Source organism: Nycticebus coucang, chromosome 13, assembly GCF_027406575.1.
Source record: "Nycticebus coucang isolate mNycCou1 chromosome 13, mNycCou1.pri, whole genome shotgun sequence".
NCBI classification, from domain to species: Eukaryota; Metazoa; Chordata; class Mammalia; order Primates; family Lorisidae; genus Nycticebus; species Nycticebus coucang.
Window position 1 is genome coordinate 15,329,663 of NC_069792.1, and position 20,801 is coordinate 15,350,463.

The 20,801-nt window shown below is 38.5% G+C and overlaps 1 protein-coding gene and 1 pseudogene across 2 annotated transcripts in view; both read right to left on the reverse strand.

Annotated features, from left to right (window-relative positions):
• LOC128563932 (myosin regulatory light polypeptide 9-like) overlaps positions 1–12,143 on the reverse strand; it is a 29,163-nt pseudogene extending 17,020 nt beyond the window's left edge.
• The window catches only part of LOC128563930 (cytochrome P450 7B1), a 186,707-nt gene that overhangs the window by 101,116 nt on the left and 64,790 nt on the right, over positions 1–20,801 (reverse strand). The window lies entirely within an intron of this gene.

A 20,801-nucleotide genomic window follows, 5' to 3' on the forward strand; every position in this document is an offset into this window, starting at 1 on the left:
CTATCTGGAAATACAGAGGTGTGCACTGGCAGGTGATGGGCAGTGGGGGGAAGGGAGCAGGCAGGGAAGGCCGCCTGGGGATCAGGACTGCGAATCACGTAGCTCTAATCCCCACTGTTTGCTGGTCATCTTTTGCAATATCAGAATATGTGCAATGCCCTTTGGGAGCACAGGCTGCAGATAAAGAAAAAAGTCAAAGGATGTGCTGTTTTCTTCCTTGTCTGGAGGTATGTTAGTTTGCCTCAGAGCCAAGTCATCGTATTGAGTAAGCAATGTTGGACCAGAAATCAGTTTTAAGTATAAAACTTACTTAATACTACATATAAATATTTTGCTTAAAATTATAAAAGGTTTAAATAAAATCTTACTTTACTTGCTGAAATTCACTGAGTGTGGAGGCTCCATGACATCTTTTACTCTTTCCTTTGCACCAGCTCACCCTGCTCAACTCAACCTCTTCATTACATGCTCACAATCAGATAACATTCCATCACTTTCCTTTGGTCCTTTCCAAAGTGTAATAATCATTATTTTGTTAGCTTCTCAAGAAAACCCACAAAGGTAGGAATAAAGTATGTTTTAAGTATAACGTCCATGTCAGGATCACTAGCAAACCCAGACATTTCAATTTGTCGCTGCGGGTCCTGTGATGCCGCTTAGCTAAGGTTTCTGAGACAATTCCATATTTTCACATTCCATACTAATGGAGGATTTGAGGATTTTAAAATTAAACTTACTGCTTTCCTAAATTATTAGCAATGTATAATTTTTTTGGAATATAATTCCTTAAAATATTCCACATTCTTGACTTACGTATGTGAATGTAATACAAGCATTCTTATTCTATCCAGTGTTCAACCCTGAAAGTATTAGCTATTAAAACCACAGTCACATTTAGCAATATCCAACAATATTTACATAAGTTTGTTCTTTAAATAAAGCCTGAAGACAGTTGTGAGTGTTGGTGTTTGTAGAGGTATGTTTCCACCGGATTTGTGTAGATGAAGGAATTTCCCCTAGATAACACAACTGGTCTCTCTCTCTCTACCCCACACTTCCCTCCACCTTTCCCTTTATTCAAAGAAGGAATTCTACCTTACCTAGTAGTGGGCAACAAAGACAAGACATTCACTGGTCCATGTTAGGCCAATGGATAGAGCTAATCTCCAGAAAGTATTAATATTAAGTATTGGGAGAATCTTTCCTTCTTTCCTATCAGTTCCAGGCTAGTGGGGACAGTGATGCCTCTAGCAAGTTGTGTGTGCTCTAAAGACACAATCTTTTTGGGGTGTGGATCATCACTTCTATGTGCTGTAAAGAAGGGCCAGAAGTTAGGAAGGAATGTTATAGAAGGCTTTTTAGCTGCAAATGTCGAGCCTCCTTTTTCCAACCAGCATGATCAATAATAAATTTGATATTTTGATTTCCTTCATTCTATCTTGTATCTTCTTTATCATTTGTTATGAATATAAAGGGTAGACAGAGAAGAAAGTAGTGTCCTTTGCCAGGCCAAGCGGAGTACTTCCAAGATGACTATAGTAATTAATTTTCAGCAATGAGGTACGTAGCACTTAATCTAGGATGAGTTTGTGAACTTAATTGTCAGACCCCATATGTATTAGCAGAATGAGGAAAACTATTAAGAAATCAAAATCTTGAGACAAGGCTGTTCTTCAATACCTGATTTGTTTGCATAATCATAATTTTGATTGTGTATTTTACAAAGAATGAAACATTTCTCAAAGATATTAAAAGGGAGATATCTTAGGGCTAATCTGGACGGAGCCATAATTTATGTTACAAGCACAAGGAAAAGGATAGATAGTATGTACCATGTATAGTCTTTTCAAAAGAAAAAGAGGAAAAGAAATATCAACATACGAAGTACTCTCCTCAGAAACACTTCAGACTGTTGAAAATTAGCACAACAGATTGCAAAGGACTCAATTTCTGAGTTAGTTTCACTATGTTGATTTTCATTTCTTATATTTCACCTCACATTTTACATTTGATTTCATGACTGACTGCGCCCTGCCACAGTGTTTGGTTGGCATTTTCTGTAGGCCATATCAAGCACAGCCCTACCAGATAACAATGATGGTGCTCAGTTCTTTTTTTTGAGAGTATCCTTCAAGCAGATGACAGTCACAGCAGATTCAATCTCAGTGATAGTGTTAGTCTTAGAACCAGCCCTGGTGATTCGGGCATCTATCCATCTCCTCCTAAGCCTATAAACTGTCGCCTGGGGAGTCTTTATAAAGCACAGATCTGATCAGGATTCCCCTCTCTGGAATTCTCAGAGGTTTCCCACAGCATAGACAAAATCCAAATTCTTTAGAGTGGAGTCTGAGGCCCTCTGCTATTGGATTCTAAATTGCTTTTATTTTTTTTTCTGAAGTTTAAACAAGTATTTTATTGTAAAGTTTAATTGTAGTTCAGAAAAAATTGAGTGAATAACTTTCTCTGAAAAAATATATTAACTCTGTAGACTGCAGTTGGAGGGGGGGCTGGTAAGTTACATTACTACATTTTCTATTCGGAAAATGATAAAAGTTCCATTTCCAATCTGATTATAAAGATACATATTCCAAACAAAGCTGAGAATAAATACAACTGGAAAAGCAAAAGCTGTAAAGCTAAGGGGTGTGCAGTAGGCTCTAAGAGAAAATCTCAGAAACACCCAAAGGGGCAACAAGAGTGTTTGGCTGGGGGTGGTCCCTGTGGCTCAAAGGAGAGGGCGCCGGCCCCATATACTGGAGGTAGTAGGTTCAAACCCGGCCCCGGCCAAAAAAAAAAGAAATGTTTGGCTAGAATTTGAAGTTCTTTTCAGTCATCTTCGTCTTTTGCCCCATGTTTAGGAATGTGTGTGAACTCAATGTAATTAAAATTCCCATTTTTGTCAATAGGTGCTTCTCTGCACAGTTCCCCCACTTCCTCATTGGCAAACCCATCTCCCACCGCTGTCAGCAGCTCTCTCAGGTAATCTTTCTGAATAGTGCCAGTTGCTTCTCCATCAAAGCAGGCAAAGGCATTTCTGATGACATCTTCTGGGTCTGTGCCATTTAACTTCTCCCCAAACATGGTGAGGAACATAGTGAAATTGATGGGACCTGGAGCCTCATTCATCATGGCATCCAGATACTCATCAGTTGGATTCTTCCCCATGAGGCAAGCATATCCTGCAAATCTTCCTTGTCAGTGAAACCATCTTTACTCTGTTCCATCATGTTGAAGGCCTCTTTGAACTCCTGAATCTGTGACGGGTCAACAGGGCAAATACATTGGATGTCGCGAGCTGAGGGTGTGTTTCTTGCTGGTCATGGTCTTTACTGTTTTACTAGACATGATGGTGGTCAAATCCTTGCCCAGCCATGAGAATCTGAGCTCTTGGGTGACACCCGTGCTGCACTTTCACCATCTTCCACAATGAACACCTCTCAAAACCAACATGTCCACACTCCACTTAGCAAACCATAAGGTAGCCTGGCCACCATTCTCAGCCTGTAGTGGGGCCTATAATTCTAAATTAAAACACTCAGCCCTGAAATCCCGTTAGACCAATTGCTCTCCATTCCCCAATGCTTTGAATTTTCTCTTTCTTTTCTCACAGGGTCACCTTTGGTCTAGCACTGTTTCCAAGCTACTCGTTTTGCAAGGCCAAATCCCACATCTCTTTTATTTGTTCCTTTATCACTCATCCATGGAGTAAATACTGTTTAAGCTGCTTTTCTACACCAAGCCTTATGTTAGGCACATTCCTGAAGCTTTCTTACATCCCCAATTTCTCCAACCTTGAAAACAATTTCTTTTCTGTGAATTCTGCTAGCACCTTGTACCTCAATTAGGACATTTGCCCATTTTTAGATTCAAAAAGCTGCTTTGTATATCACTGTAGGCTCACTGTACCCAGAATTTCAATAAATTTCCTGAATGGGGGAATCAATGGTTGAGTAACAGGATATATAAATACAAAGCACCTTCTAAAATAGAAATAATAAATAAATTCATAAAAACACATTGTTATTTACATTTATTTATATGTTATAAATGTAATGCATTACAGATAAACCATCTTCTAAAAATAGGTAAATCTATCTTTCAAATTGGGCTTCATATTCATCATTTCATAAAACACTCAAGCAACCTAAGTTTAAAAGGAATTACCTACTTTGTAGTGGCTTAAAATATAAAAATGCCTGCAAGATCTTAAAGAATAAAACTACACGTTTTCAGCATAAAAATACTTTACTATTATAATACACTGTACCTATAGAAATAAGTACCTTGTAAGCCCATTTCTGTTCTGTATTTTTAGAAGGGGGGAACAGAGACCTGGGGCTCTCTCTTCCAAATCTTTCAAAGTTTAATCTACCAGAAGATAAAATTAGAGGCATGAGGGGCCTTTAACTCTAATAATATTGGACCTATCTGCTATCAGCTCAGCACCATGAGGTCTGCTATAACTCTTAGACCAGAGGATCACAGCCAACCAGTTCTCTGTTTATATGCAACTCACAGCTGAGTGGAAATGATTTCACAGCTGCCTGGTCAACCTCCTGGCATCTCTCTTGCTTGGTGGCCTGACTACTTGGGACTAGTCCCTGCAGAACAGCCCACCACCTCTGCTCTCTGGGAAGAGACCATGGTGTTGCTACTAGGAGGATGAGGTGCCGAGGGAAGACCATCTGCCTGGTGTTGGCTTTGTCATCTGTCACTCTCTGAAATGAGCCCCTGCCTTAGAAAAGGAAGTCAGATCTCCAGAAGCGCATCCCCCATGGCCCTTCTAATCTTGTCTTGGACTCAACTTTTAGAGAGTTCTTTGCAAAATCAGTTAAGTGGAGGCATTTGCCCTTCAGCAAGGCACAACTCCTGAGGAGGCGCTTTTATGAGGGTTATTTTAAATTCTAAATATTCTTGTAATGTGCCTTCCTTCTAGAAAACAACATAGAATTTGAATTTTCCAAAGAAGTCGTGTTCAGAAAATCGTCTACTCAGTCATCAAATCAACAATGCTAATTGCAATTTACAATGTACAATGTAACATGGGCTAATAGTCTTACAGCACTTTGAATATAGCAGATTAAAAATTATTTCTGTCTAAGTGACTATGTCCCATTTTCATAAATACTTAAAAAATTACTTTATGGCCAATCCTTCCTTTTCTGTACCATTTTCAGCCTTCACCTTACGTAGTTCTTTCAAGAATTAAAAGGGATGAAGTTAAGTAAGGAACTTAGCAGACCACCTAACACAGCCCTGGCACATGATGATGATTAAGGAACTCCTAGCTGCAGCAGTAGCAGCGACATCACTGGTAACATTTGTAGTAGTAGCTCCTCGCCTGACTTTTCTTTTGCAATTAAGAATCTTGAAATCCATACCCTAAAATTCTAAAAAAAGAAATTTTCAATTTGTACCTACAAAAATAGCACCTTCATAGACAAAACTATAGATACATCAGCAATCCTTCTAAAAGCGAGCATAACTGGAACTAGCCATTATCAACACTTACAATCTGGATCTCAGAACAAGAAACAAGCTGGCATGCCTAGGGGCAATGTTTTGACCACTAAGTCAATGCTAGAAGCATCATATCACTTTCAAAGTGGCAAGATAAATATAGTCATAATTTTATAATAGATTACCTATATGCTCACCACTTTACTTTGCATGTTGAGAAGACTGATTTTTTTCATGGCTGCAGCTTCGGTTGTGCAACTGGCGTATCATAGTCAATCAACATATAATGTTGAAAAAATGACTGAATTTTTATAGAAGTGGATACTTTTTTTCTCCTCATTTATATATATGTATATATATCACTACCCTGTTTCCCTGAAAATAAGACATCCTCCGAAAATAAGACCTACTTACAGGAAAGCTAAGACGTCCCCTGAAAATAAGACCTAGCGCATCTTTGGGAGCACACCTTAAAATAAGACACTGTCTTATTTTCGGGGAAACAGGGTATATATGCATATATGCACACATACACTTTCTCCTCTTTTTTATATGTACACATACATATATATTTTCTCCTCATTTAAATGTATATATATCATTATAGACGTGTGTATATATCTGTGTGCATGTATATATAACACTATAATATATAATATAAATAGTATTACAATGCAGAAAAAGTAATTTTCTTAAACAGAGTGAAGCTGTGAGAGACTATTCAAGAGAAAAGAAAATTTGGTATGAGTATACTTTGGCTAAACATCCATATATACACGGAAAAAGTAAGATACCACAGATCTTAAACAGCACTTTGCATATAATTCTGTTAGTACATGTTACTCCCCAACAATCTTACTCATCTTTATACTATCATATAAGAGAAAGTCAATAAAACATTATTTGTTCGAATGGATAAATAGAGACTGGTTGATAAGTTAAAGTAGCACCATCAAACAAAAATTGTCAGTGCAGAATATGAAAATCGTCAAACGGTCTGTTCTCAGATCCATCCTTATAAAGCTTAAATGCAAATTTCAAATGAATCACCCTGATACCCAGGACTTAATTACATGCCAGAACAAAGTCCAATATAATCCAAAGGAATATGACAAAATCTGACACCTCAAAATATAAAATTCTCAACATCTGGCCTTTAATAGAAAACCATAAGGTAGAGGAAGCAGGAAAAATTTAATAAAAGGCCCCCCAAAATGAAAGAGGTGGCACCGGCAAATAAGATGTCAAAATAATACTTGTAATGTTTCCCATTTGCTCAAGAATGTAGAAGAAAACATAAAGCTAAAAAAGAAATGGAAGGAATAAAAAGTAGAAATTGTAAAAGTTGAAAAATAAAATATCTGCAACAAAATGACACTCAATAAGGTTTCCGTATTAGATTAGATACTATGATAGAAAAGATGAGTCAACTTGAATAGCAGCGGAAACTACCCAAAAAGAAGACAAAAAGATAAAAGACTTAAAAGAAATAAACAAGTGCTAATCACCAGTGGGACCATACAAACCAATCTAAGCAATATAAGCAACCGAACAGAGGAGACAAAAAATTTTCAAGGAACAGTGGCCAGAGTTTTATCAACATAAACTCAGAGAATCTCTTTTTATATCACACTATCTCATTGAGATTGCATTCTGGATATACAAAAAAGTCAGCAAGGTAACATAATAATTGTGAGCACCTACCATAAATGCTTCACACAGGTAATAATTTCTACAGTCCCAACAACCTGGGGAGATAGGATCTCTTGGTATTCTGCTTTTACAGATAAGGACATTGACTCCTGGAAAGATTAGGTGGTTCCATACTCAGGATAGCCCAGTTGGTGAGTGCAGTCAGGACTCCAACCCACGTGGTATGTCTTCAGCACCCCATACCCTTAACCATTCTGCTTTTGGGCCTCTGTACCATCTCTGTAATGGGCAGACATTAATACTTTACGACCCAAACTTGAACCAGGTGTGCCCATTTTTACGCTGACATTGAAAAAGAAAATATTTGCAACAAAATGGCACTTGATAAGATTAACATGTTAGACTACATTAATATGTTTACAATCAATTTTAATTGATTTTAAAACAATTGATTTAATTGATTTCAAAACAATTCAATTCAGTTGCAGTTTTATAATGAATATCAACTGCTTCCTTATCATCTAGGATCCAGATTGATGTCAATATGTACACAAATGCATGAAGAAAATTACAAAGAGATGAAAAGCATGTCAGCATTCATACCGTGACCTGCCATTTAGCCATAGACTAAATCAGCAGGAAAACCGTGTGTGTCTGGAGGAAAGTGCATCTGAAGCCACATTTAAAAAGAAAACTGAGACATCCAAATACCAGAGTTGTCAGCAGCTTGACTCCTTCTACTTGGAATTGGAGGGCTCTTGCTGACACATGTAGCCCTGCTTGTCCTTTGTCACATATGTGCTTCCCCTGCAAACTGTCAGTGACTTGTCAGAATTGATCAGGAAGTCTAAGGTCAATCCCCAGTGATGGACAGGTCTGCACACAAAGGCGTCCCATTTCTGGTTCTGTGTCACGTACCGTATGAAAACTGATGTCTCCATCACTCTACTCTCAGGATGAATGGCTGAACACAGTGTTGATGAGTTTTTTTAAAGAAAACAAACCCAATGGGATAAACTCAACATCTGATCATATTTTAAACAAATAGTTAATCTAATGTTGCAAAGAGAAGGGATGTCTTGTAAGAAGACGTAGAATCCTTTTTGACTATATATGAATGACACTGCCCATGCTCCTTGTTTGGGAATTTAAATCATCAAACAACCAAATCTAAGAAAAAGGAAATAGGGCACTTCCGTAAATGACCTGAGACCCTGATGTCTCCCAAGACCACCAACCAATGAATTACAGGGACTTCCCTTTTTTCTAGGATTAATTTGTGAACTTAATTGTCCTACCTCATATAATGACAGTTCTGATGGTCATTCAAGAAAAAGAATTCCAAAATTATTTTGAAGTATAGACCAGATGCTGGCATCGGTGCATACTTTCCCAAGGGGAGGACTTCAAAGGTGACCATACTCATATACAGCAATGAGGCATGTAGCACTTTCTCTAGGATGAGTTTGTGAACTTAACTGTCTGACCTCGTATATATTGGTATATCTTGCATATGGAATTTCAAAGGCTTAAATGACATATAAATTATTAACTTCAGGAAGTTACAATGATGTTTTATCCTGGGGGTATATATGGTTTCACATATGTGAAACAGCTTCCCATGCTACTACCGTATCAGAGTATTTGCACCTTTTCACTACTGAAAATTCAAGGCAGGAGTTATTAACTACTTCTTTTGTTACCAATAGCCCAAGAGTAAGTGGATGTTAATGATGCATCTCAGGGCCCCTCAGGAGTACCTGCTCAGGACTAGGCACCCAGCAGGGCCTCTGCCCTGAGTCCTCCTCCGTTTATGTTTCTCCCCATAGGCAACAAGTCCAGCTGCCCCGGGGGCATACTACCCTAGCCCCTCCACCTCTGTGCTAATATCAAGGTGCTCAGAAATTAAAATTCTCTGTCTGCTCCTGGGAGCATTCGTGAGCCTCCTTCTGGGTCTGTCTTCCAATGGCCAATCATGGAACTTACATGAACTTACAGCTATAAGTTCACCTGTAGTCTGAGGTTAGCCACTGACAGTTGTTAGGAGTGGAAATGTGTTGTTAGGAGTGGAAGTGTGATGGAGTTTCCTGTGGGCAGAGTGCACCAGGCATGCAAAGTCTCTGGAGAAAGGAAGATGCAATATGTGAGCTAAGGGCCACATTTGTATCTGTGCCCCACAGTTATCAGAGGTGGATTTTCCTCATGGTACCAGGATAGATGAATATGAAGTAGAGTCCCTCAAGGACCTAACATTCTAGTGGCAAAGGAGTCATGGTCAGGGTTATCCATTCAAGGTCATCAAGGCTCTACCTGTTCTTTAAGAACAATCATGATTTAAATTATCATGAGATGCAGTGTCTTCTAAAGTTAGCAGCTAGTTTTGAGGTCACTGGAGCAGGTTTTTAAGGGATGTCAGCTCATAACAAATGGTTTTTATAGATTTAAGGACAATAATGGGTACATAACTGACCTCATCCATCACTCCCCCAAATTAGATTAAATGGCATTTGTAGAGAGAACTGTCACTTGGATGGGCAATTTACATTAATGACACTTGAGGTGGTTCTGAGACTAAAACTGTAAAGTCTCTCCTTCCCCTCCACATACTCAAATTAAATCATTACTTCTAAAATGTACATCATTGTGATCCCCACAAAACAAAGCACAAAATACCTCCTCAAACCACACTTTCATGATAAATCAATAGTTTGAATGCAGTGGATTCATGTGTTATTAAGTTAATTGTCTGTCAAGATATTAACAGTGTTGACTTCTGAAAAGAACGCTAAAATTTTTAAAGCCAGACTGAGTTTATCAGCTAGGACAGATTGCTGCTTGTCTAAGTGACTTAGAGTGTGTGACAGAGCTACATGCTGCCTTTGGGTTCACAAGTCCTTCAAAACCAAAGATCCATGCTAATGGAAACCTTTTCAGCATAAAGCACCCAACAATCAGAGTTAAAGTTTTATTTATCGGCTTTGACCATCTACTTCTGTTATCAACCATAAGGGCCCATACACTTCATCAACCCCTAACAATAGCCGCAAGCTTGGACAATCTGTCTTGCGTCTTCACTGGGTAAAGACTTCAATGGAACAGCCTCGATTAAAGAGCAGCCCACGCATAAAATGAAAACTCATTAAAATAAACTTTCTCAAAGGAAGAACTTCAGTTCCAATTGAACTGAACTGTTTTTATTTCAAAGATGAAAGGCCCATTACCCAGCCATACATTCATGTGTTCTTGGCCTAAGTGCTTTCTATTTGACGACTTTGAGTCCCTTCCCATGTCTTTTTTGAGGCTTTAGAAACATAATAGGAATTCAGCCCTTATTGAGCCTGATTGGAACATAGTATCTGTGAACCTCTTAATAATACTTCAGACCTTTATGATTTAATTTGCAATGGTGTCCCTTTTGTCTGCCTTACTGGCCTTTAATCTAAGGCACAATGCACTCACTTTACATTTATTTGCAGAAAAGCACTGAATAGCTAAGGATTTTTTAATGTGCCAATTAGAAAGAGTGATTTGTAAAAACACACAGGTATAGTCATTTACATAACAAAATGCAAAGCTGAGTGAAGAAATGAATGAAATGAAAGATGGCTGTCACTGCCATTGTTTACAAGAAAACTGATTTCTAACTTTGAGCCTGAAAACTTCGCCTTGAACTTATGAGGGCAGTCCCAGTGAAAGTACCGGTGAATAATACTATAAAATAAAAAAGGCAGAGACTAGGCAAAATCTCTGTTATGTGAAAATATCAGCTGACCTATAAAAGAACAATATAACTGGTATTAGCTGAAGCAAATAATAATATTCTCAGCTTTAATTTTATATGAATGGCCATTAAGTGAAATGAACCACAATCATGGTTACTTAGATACACAGAATATTCAGAGAAAATGTTAATACTCAAAGCAAAGCAAAAACATCCACATAATGGTTGTACACACATGCCATTGAAAGGAAATTAAGCTCTTTAAGATTGGCTGTATGTCATTATATATCATCAGTTCCTATATCTTTGAAGCCAAAATGTATGAGCATATCTTAAGAGAAAAAGTAAAGAAATATAATCCCTTGTGTCAAAAATATTCTTTTAAATTATGTAATTAGAAAAATACATGTGAATACATTTTAAATTTTATCAAAATGAATAACTAGCACAATGGTCTCTGGGTAATAAAAATGCAGTATAATTAGCAGTTTGCCAAAATCTTCTCAATTACATTTTGAATTTAATCTATCTGTACATTACTAATCAAGGGTATTTTTCTTTATGTTAAAATCTGTCAAAGATAAAATTCTTTTTCTTTAACAAAAATATATTATTTACAAACCAAATAAAAGATCAAAATCTAAAATGTGTAGTATTAAAAAATGGAGCTTAAAAAAGAAAAAAGAGGAAATCTAAAATGTTGTGAAGTCAAACATAAACTTCTTGCTTTGTTCTTTATCCATACTGTCAGTCTCGACTTTCTGGCTTGTTTTTTGGTTGCTTTATTTTTGTTTTACATTAATCTTGACCAAAAGGCAAACAAAGGAACAAAACCCATCTTCATTGAAATGTCTAACAATTCTGTCGTTCACCAAGTCACACAACTAGTTCAAGTACAAGATAAACATCTGCTCTGGCCGTTAGAGACCGTTAAGTGAATTCTTGGCTTTGCTCAGGCAAGATCACGTATAGATTTTTCCCCACTTTTACTTTTAACATCTTAGTTTCTGTATTTTATTTTATATTGTTTTGATCTTGACACATCTATTTATTACTTGGAGGTCATATATGAATATGAAAGAAACAAATTAAAATAAGCAACAATCTCTCGGGGAAAACTAAAATAGGTCCGCCTCACTTTAAGCAAAACCAAAATATAAATGTAGATGAAAAATGATGAAAAGATATAAAATTTATAATATATACTATTGGCAATAGGACTTTTGCAGTAGTGAGCACTTCTACTGAAATATACAGTTTTAAAAATATATATAACTTACAACCTCCTGAGACTATATGTAATATGCAAAATAACACATTATATATACATACACATATGAAAATATTTGCAACAAATAACGGTATGTTTATCATTAAAATATATATCATAAATATATCTAGTGAGATGTATGATATATAGGGCTTTAATGCAAATGTTTCATGTATTGTATTATTCAAATAAGTCCACAGAATCTGGATTACTCCACCAAGAATAGTAGTTCATAAAATTGTAATTAGTGTTAGTTGAATGCTATTCTTGCCTAAAAAGTTGACTTATAAACCTTATAAACATTTATAGTTTTAAAAAATGACATAATGAGGGCATATAATACTTTTCTGGTTATCAGAAGGTTGAGCCATAGAAGTTCAGAAACTATGATTAATTAACAAATTCTTGTTAAACAACAAATTTCTTGTTTCATGAGGTTGGCCAACATTGCCATCTAGCTTCTCATAGTTTTAAGATGACCAGTCTGTATGTGGCTTCCTGAGTGTGAAGTTTTCCTTTTCATCTTAAACAGCATAGCTAGTGTCCAATTACAATGGAAAACCACATGCTGGAAGCCATGGCCTCTCTAGACTGTTCTTACAAAATGAAAACAGAGCAGCCAAAACCTTCTCCGCTCTGTGATTCCCAGACCTTACAGGGCCCACCAGAGAAGTTCCCCAAACACAGCCAACGTTGAAAATACGGCTCTGAATATTAACCACAAAGTCACTTTTAATTCAAACATATTTTATTTTAATTTAGACAAATCATATAAATGCGAAATCCTTCTTAACAATGTATCACAGAATAAATACCTTCTTAAATTTGGACATAAGAACATTACCTACAAAAGAAAATCTAACTAAATTATAATACTTCCAATTTTGCATTAAAATTATTGTGTGTCAAAAAATGAGATAAGGCAGTAGCTTTCCCCTTACACGGACACATGTTAATAGTTGTGTAGATTATTAGCAATCTTTGCTTTTATTATTTCACCTCCTGATGCTCTCACAGGAAAACTGGGATTCTGCAGTAGCAAGTCTAAGAACAGCAAACAGATGACTTACAGGGTATGGAGAATGGATTTGGTGGGGGGTGGGGGGGATTTTTATTTTTTATTTTTTTCCTTCTTTGTCTTTTTGCCTTAATTCTCTCATTTAGTTTAGAAACATAAGGCCCTGTTCACTTCATTTAAGCCTCACAATGACTGGAAGCCTGATCAATCTGTCTTGTGTCTTCTTAGGGTGAAACTGCAATTGAGCGGAAGCAACAGATGAACAAAGCCCACATTCAAATCTGCAGCTCATTAAAATAACGTTAAAACAGAGTAAAATCTCACTTGCAGGTGAATTGTAGCTGGCTTTTTTCCTGCTAAAAATATTTGATTAATAAACTATGTAATCATTATCCCTGAATCAATGGTCTTTGATGTTAATTTAAATAAATGCCTACTTTTTAAAACTGTGAACATTTTGAGAACCATTTTGGAAATAGGCTTTCGACAAAGCACTACAAGAGATGACTCTGCAGCATGCTCCAACAACACATCCCATCAAGAGAAGATTCACAGAGATTCTGTGCAGTCCTTCCTCCAGTAAATGGAGGAAGGATCCACTACACAGAATCTGTTACTGGTCATTGTCACACTTCCAACTCTAAATTCCCAAGACTCTCTATAATGAGAGTTTCTGTAAATAAATGTCCAAATTGCTTTGCTATGCAACAAGTTGCTATTCAAAGGCCCAGTAAATACAATTTTTAGAACTTTGGTCAATTTTAAGTAACCCAGAAGTTCAGTAGGGACTGAAGTAAGCATATGGCTCTTTGGCAATTTGTTTTTAACCTGATCTGTGGATTCCATTCTGTACCTAATCCAGGGATAGACACATTTGACTAATAGTCAGTCTTGTAAAAGCCAGATTTTCGTTTAGATCATATACGTACATTCTATCTCTGATGAATTTTTGATAAAAGGCATAATCACACATCCTAGAAACTGCAAAGGCAATCTGGAGAGATCTATTAAAATAAAAAAAAACATGCACATTCTTCAACCCCAAAATCACAACTCTAAGAAATCAATCTTATAGAACTGAAGTACCAACATGAACTCTGATGTATTAAAAGGCATTTAGTGCAGAATTGTCTCTTGGGGCTAAAAAAGTAAAAAACAACAAAATAAAAAACTGAAAACAAAGTAGAAAAACTGTGGACCCTTCATAGTGTGGGATGAATCTTACAGAAGCTTCAAAAAAATACGTTAGAGCTATACCAGTTGATTTGGAAAATTTTCAAAATGTATTCCTGAATAAAAAGTAACATGCAGAGCACACATTTTGTAAAAACTAACAATAGTATAATCCCTGGGCAAGCATGTATGCCCATGCAGGTGTGTTCTGCTTAAGTCCTCAAGGAGAAAGCCGTGAGAGGCGATGAAAGAAGTTGTCCATTTGACCGTGGAAAGGGGAGGAGCAGGGGCAGGCAGGGAATGAGGTGGACAGTTTCCAAAAGAATTATTTTTTTTCAAAGATCCTCGACGAAAATAGCATACTATTCTGATATATTTGATTTTTACAATGAGTATGTAATATTTATATAATTAGATGAGGTGAATAATCCGATTATACATAGATTCAAAAATAAAGAAGAGATGTTTGAGAAGTAAGTCTGGTAAGAAGATTTTCAGGTCACAGGAACTTTGCAGATCAGGTCCCCGCTTCTACATTTGCTTGTTCTGGGGCTCAGGAAACAATACTCCCAAGTGAGGCTCTTTGGCATGCTGAGTGCTTTGAACTGAGTGACATTGGAAGGCTTCAGAGCCTCAGAACTCTTCTATTCTCCTGTCTCTCACCCCTCATTCTCCCAAAGCGACTGAAAAAAATAGAATTCCTCCCTTCTAAAGCAAGCCATAAAACCTGGAAATTTTACTCAGCTCTCCCCTGCCTTTCTGCATAAGAGCGAGCCATAAGGAAATTCTCTGACCCACCCTTCTTCCATAGTAGTTCATAAGATCCTCCTTCCAGAGGTGTTCTGCCGCAAACCTGGGAGGCCAAAAAGAATCTGAGTAGACAGAGCCCTGGCTGGGCTTTTTCTCTCAGTCTGCAAACATTAGATCAGACCCTTTTGTCCAATCACAATGCTACATGCCTGTCCATGCTTCATCAAACCTGAGCATACAAACAGTTTTCCCTGAGGCTTTGGATCTTCCTTGCAAGATCTCCCATGTCACATAAAACTTGGATGAAGTAAATATGTAATGCTTTTCTCTTGCTAACCTGTCTTTGGGCTCGGGAGTGGTGGCCGATGCACGTAAGCTGGGCACTCTGGGAGGCCAAGGTGGGTGGATCGCCTGAGCTCAGAAGTTCAAGACCACCCTGAGAAAAACTGAAAGCCATCTCTAATAAATATGGAAAAACTACGCGTTATGGCAGGTGCCTGTAGTCCCAGCTACTCAGGAGGCTGAGGCAAGAGGATCTCGTGAGCCCAAGAGTTGAGGTTGCTATGAGCTATAACGCCATGGCACTCTACTCAGGGGGACAGAGTGAGACTGTCTAAAAACAAACAAACAAAAACCTGTCTTTGTTATAGAAGTGTCAGCCACCACCCTTGCGGTAAGGAGAGCATATATCACAGCCTTTCTGCCTCTACATTTGCTTTATAATTTGGAGGAATCACTGAATTTCTCTAAGCCGCCATTTTCCATTTCCATGCCAAGTTAGGTAATAGTAAAGCAAGTGCTAAATGAAGCCATGCGTTCAAAGCACCTGCAGGAGAGAATGACCCCAGCAAGCCCTGAGTCCACTGTGATATTAAATCCCTCTCCCTGACTCCTGCCCTGGTTTGAAGCGTCTGCTTCCTTGCTGACAGGGATAGCAGGGCTAGGCTGCTGTAGCTACTAAAAGGCTCTCAGATATACCCAAAACTGTAGGGCCTGTGTCTGCCAGATGGGAGAAAGGCATGCAGAGAGAGGGGTAGGAGGAAGGGAGGTAAGAAAGGGGAGCAGGGGGAAAGAGTCGACAAACCTCTTAGACGTCTTCTTGGGTATGAGAATAGAAAATATGACCATGAATCCTTTAGGATCTAAAGGACATTTAGGTCAATGTCTTGATAGAGAAGACATTGGAAATGGAAGTTCTGCTAATCTACCTGGTGTCTCTTCTCCTTCATCATGTCCTGCCCTCACTCACCAGCCCACCAAAGGCCACTTTCCATCAGCAGCGGAAGTCAGTGAGCCTGCCTGCCACCACTGCTGTCCCAGGGGGTGCAGGGCCAGAGATTTCTGAGCAATCACAAAGGAAACAGACGGTATGTTTCATGGATATCTGGTCCTCCTGTGAGGATCCGACTGACATTTTTTAATTAATCTGGCCCACTGGAGTTTAATTAAAGTGGTGTCTTCTTGAGATGAAAGTAAAGAAAAATAGGTCCCTTTTATGAACAAGCTTGAAGAATAAGAAACCTCCTTCTTTCAGCCCTTAACTCTTAAAAGCAAAGCAAACAAACAAAAAATCTCTCCATTGTTTCTCTTATTTCCAAAATTTTTTTTTCTCTCTCTCTCTCTCTCTTTTTTTTAATGAACGAAGTTGTTTCAGAAGTGATTGATAATGACACATAGGCTATCCCCAAAAAGTCACAAGTCCCTGAGAAATTACAGATGGAATATATACCTTAAGGGATCAGAAAATCCTTCATTTTGGATCCCATATAAAAACTCACAAAGTAAAAAAAGGTCTATAATTAAAATACAACTTCCTAGGCTGGGTGCAATGGCTCACACCTGCAATCCTAGCACTCTGGGAAGCCAAAAAGGGCAGATTTCTTGAGCTCAGCAGTTTGAGAGCAGACTGAGTAAGAGCAAGACCCCTTCTCCACTAAAAATAGAAAAACCAGCCAGGCATTGTGGCGGGTCTGTATTCCAAGCTACTCAGGAGGCTGAGGCAAGAGGATCTTGTGAACCTAAGAGTTTGAGGTTGCTGAGAGGTCTGAAGTCATGGCAGGCACTCTAGCCACAGGGTGACACAGTGAGACTCCATTTCAAAAAAAAAAGAAAGGAAGCCAGGCACAGTGGCTCACACCTGTAATCCTAGCATGCTGGGAGGTTGAGGCCTGAGGTCAAAAGTTGCAGACTAGCCTGAGCACAAGTACAGGGAAACATCACTATTATTTAGGACAGCGATTAAAAGTATTTAAAAATACTTTTTGGCAAGGCAGTATACAGGAGCAGATTAAAGCACCTGGGGCCTGAGAGTCTTGAGTTAGCCACTTCCTAGCTAGCTGTATTTTCATGAGATAAATGGAATATACGTATATAGCCAGTCTATGTTTAATTCATTGTAGCATATTCATTCATTGGTTCATTTGCTCATTCAACAGTAATTGTTTTCCGTACTGTTGCATTTGGCAGGCTCCCAGTCATCTCCAAAACGGTGGAAATAATGCTCATCTCAACCACTTTGAGGATCGATGAGCTAAGGGTCTCAGAGTGCCTGGTACTGCTCCTGACCTTCAGGAGGGGCTCAGTAAAATACTAGGTTTCATTGGTTTTGTGATGAGGAACAAAGCAATAAACAACAAGTCCTAATATGGGTCATGTGATTTTTTTTTTAAATTTAATCTAAGAAATTATAAAATATTTGAAATATCCTCACTGGATTTAAATGCAGACTTTTTTCATATCACCGGAGGAACTTAGGATCATCTGGATAGCAGACAGTGTTGATTGACTTCTCCTCCTATTCCCGTTTACCACTCCTGCATGCACCCCACCCCCTGAATTTGCCATTTAGTACTTTTGATCCGCCACCTCCACCACCCTGTGGCTCTTCGGAGGACAACTCCCAGGATGCTACAGCTACTTGGCCACAAGTGCAGAAAGTGGTAAGGCCTAAAGGTCTCTGTTCCTCCACACCCCAGGGACTGTCAACCAAGAGCACTGTGAGCCTTTAGCACACCCAGACGTCGTTCATATTCCAGAGATCCTCTGTAGGGTCAGGCTGAAGCCCACCCTCTGGGAGATTTTGCCTGAGATCAGTCACACCCTTCCTCCCTTTCTCTGCTCTGTTTCACTTTCCCTGCTCCCTTGATGTTTCCCCTGGGAGCTCAGCCTCTGAGGAAGCCAGTCTAAGGCTTCCATTGTTTTGTATGAAGTTGCTTAATTTATTTTATTGAATTTGGGAACTTAAATGTTTATACTCCTTATTTCTTTTAAGCAATAAGTGTGATAGTTGGGTGGCACCTGTGGCTCAGCAGGTAGGGTGCCAGCCCCATATGCCAAGGGTGGCGGGGTCAAACCCAGCCCCGGCCAAATTGCAACAAAAAAATAGCCGGGCGTTGTGGCAGGCGCCTGTAGTCCCAGCTATTTGGGAGGCTGAGGCAAGAGAATCGCCTAAGCCCAAGGATTTGGAGGTTGCTGTGAGCTGTGTGACGCCACGGCACTCTACCGAGGGCGATAAGGTGAGACTGTCTCTACAAAAAAAAAAATAAGTGTGATAGTTCACCATTTCCTTTTGCTGATAACTCCTGAGCGTTTGTTTCTTTGATTGAATGATTCCTTTCCTCACAGATTATTTTCTGTTCAAGTGAGATATTTTAATGTATATATAGAGAATGAACCAATTTTCATAATTTTCATGAATTACGTCTTCACACAATATATACATTGATCATAATAGTAAATGACACAAAAGGATAATTATCATGAAGAAAAGAATAATTATCATGAAGATTCCAGCATCAAAGTGACCGCATCTGTCTCACCACTTCATTCTTCTAAACTGAAAAGAACTGTACAGAACAGAGGACCATGCAGAAATCTTTAGGCCAAGATTATGCTAATATACCTGTCCGCAGAGTCGGGGAAAGTCAGTCTAGAAAGACCTGTGAGAATAATCTAAAGTCTTTTTAGACAGAAAGACTTAAAACCAATATTGAAGTTCACAGCCAGGGCAATGAGCTTTGCCAGTTCTAACACAGAATTCCAACGGTATCTTCCATTTCAAAACCCAGGAAAACAGGTTAAAAAGGTAATGCTTTAATCACACTTTGATTCCAGCCTTTGAAGAAGCGTGGTTAATTTTTTTTTTCTTTTATTAAATCATAGCTGTGTACATTGATATGATCATGGGGCATCATTCACTAGCTTCACAGACCGTTTACCAAGTTTCACATATACCCTTGTAAGATGCACCGCTGGTGTAATCCCACCCATCCCCTTCCCTCTACCCACCTCCCCCCCTTCCCTTTCCCCCTTCCCCCTATTCTTAGGTTGTAACTGGGTTATAGCTTTCATGTGAAAACCCTAAATTAGTCTCATAGTAGGGCTGAGTACATTGGATATTTTTTCTTCCATTCTTGAGATACTTTACTAAGAAGAACATGTTCCCAGCTCCATCCATGTAAACATGAAAGAGGTAAAGTCTCCATCTTTCTTTAAGGCTCCATAATATTCCATGGTGTACATATACATCAGAAAAGCGTGGTTAATTTGAAATGAATATTTAACCAAAGTATGGAGCAAGAACATTTAAATTAACTTCTTTCATTACCATAATTATCTCTTCATCCTCTCCTTCACCACCACAATGGAGAAGTTATGCTTGCCCCTCATGTGGACAATAGGCTCATAAGTCTTGGGTTTAGCATGCAGGACCTGCTGGGATACATGTTCTTCTGCTAATGAGCATGCGTAACTCTTCATCCCTAAGGAACTGTCTCTGCACGTAGAAGGATACATAATTTTTATAACACCAGAAAGAAGTAAATACAGCTCATTGAGTTTTCTCTGCAAGCATTCTGATTATCACACACTACTGCTGGTATTTCCAGGCACTCACTAGGCTGGTTCCTTTTCCATGTTCCTTATATCACACAACCAAGTTACTACACAGACTGTTCCCAAACACAAGGTGAAAAGCACATTTTAGATCCCCTTGGTGGTTTTAGCAGCAGATACTTGCAACTCTTCTCCAGAGAGCAAGTCTCAGGCCACTGGAACCACTTGGTCACATCAGCAACAGATCCTTCCCTCCACTCTGTTAGCCTTTTGCCTCATCTGGGAAAAAAACTCTTGTTAAATTAAATGTACAAAAACTCTGTGTAAGTTAAATCAACAATAATTGATGTGGAAAAGACTCCTCTCCTCTGGATGCATTCAAATTTTAAGTTATTATATTTGTCAAGCAGCAGAAAAGCATTTTATTCCCTCCTAATAGATATGAAATTCTCAAGAAAGATGCTGACAAATTCTCAATATTCAGCAAATGTTAGCTGCTGTTATGATTATTGTTATAAATATTATCATCATGAAAAACTCCAAGGAATTATCAATACTTCTTTAAAAAATCAGAAAAACAACTAAAATTAAATTTCAAAATGTTTAGAGAATTTGTTATTTCTCTTCTTCTTCTTCTTTTTCTTTTTTTTTTAAGACAGAGCCTCAAGCTGTCACCCTTAGTAGAGTGCCATGGCCTCACAGCTCACTGTAACCTCCAACTCCTGGGCTCAAGTGATTCTCTTGCCTCAGTCTCCCAAGTAGCTGGGACTACAGGCGCCCACCACAACACCCAGCTATTTTTTGGTTGTAATTATCATTGTTGTTTGGCCAGGCTGGATTCAAACCTGCCAGCTCTGGTGTATGTGGCTGGCACCATAGCCACCTGAGCTACAGGCGCAGAGCCAAATTTGTTATTTCTTAAA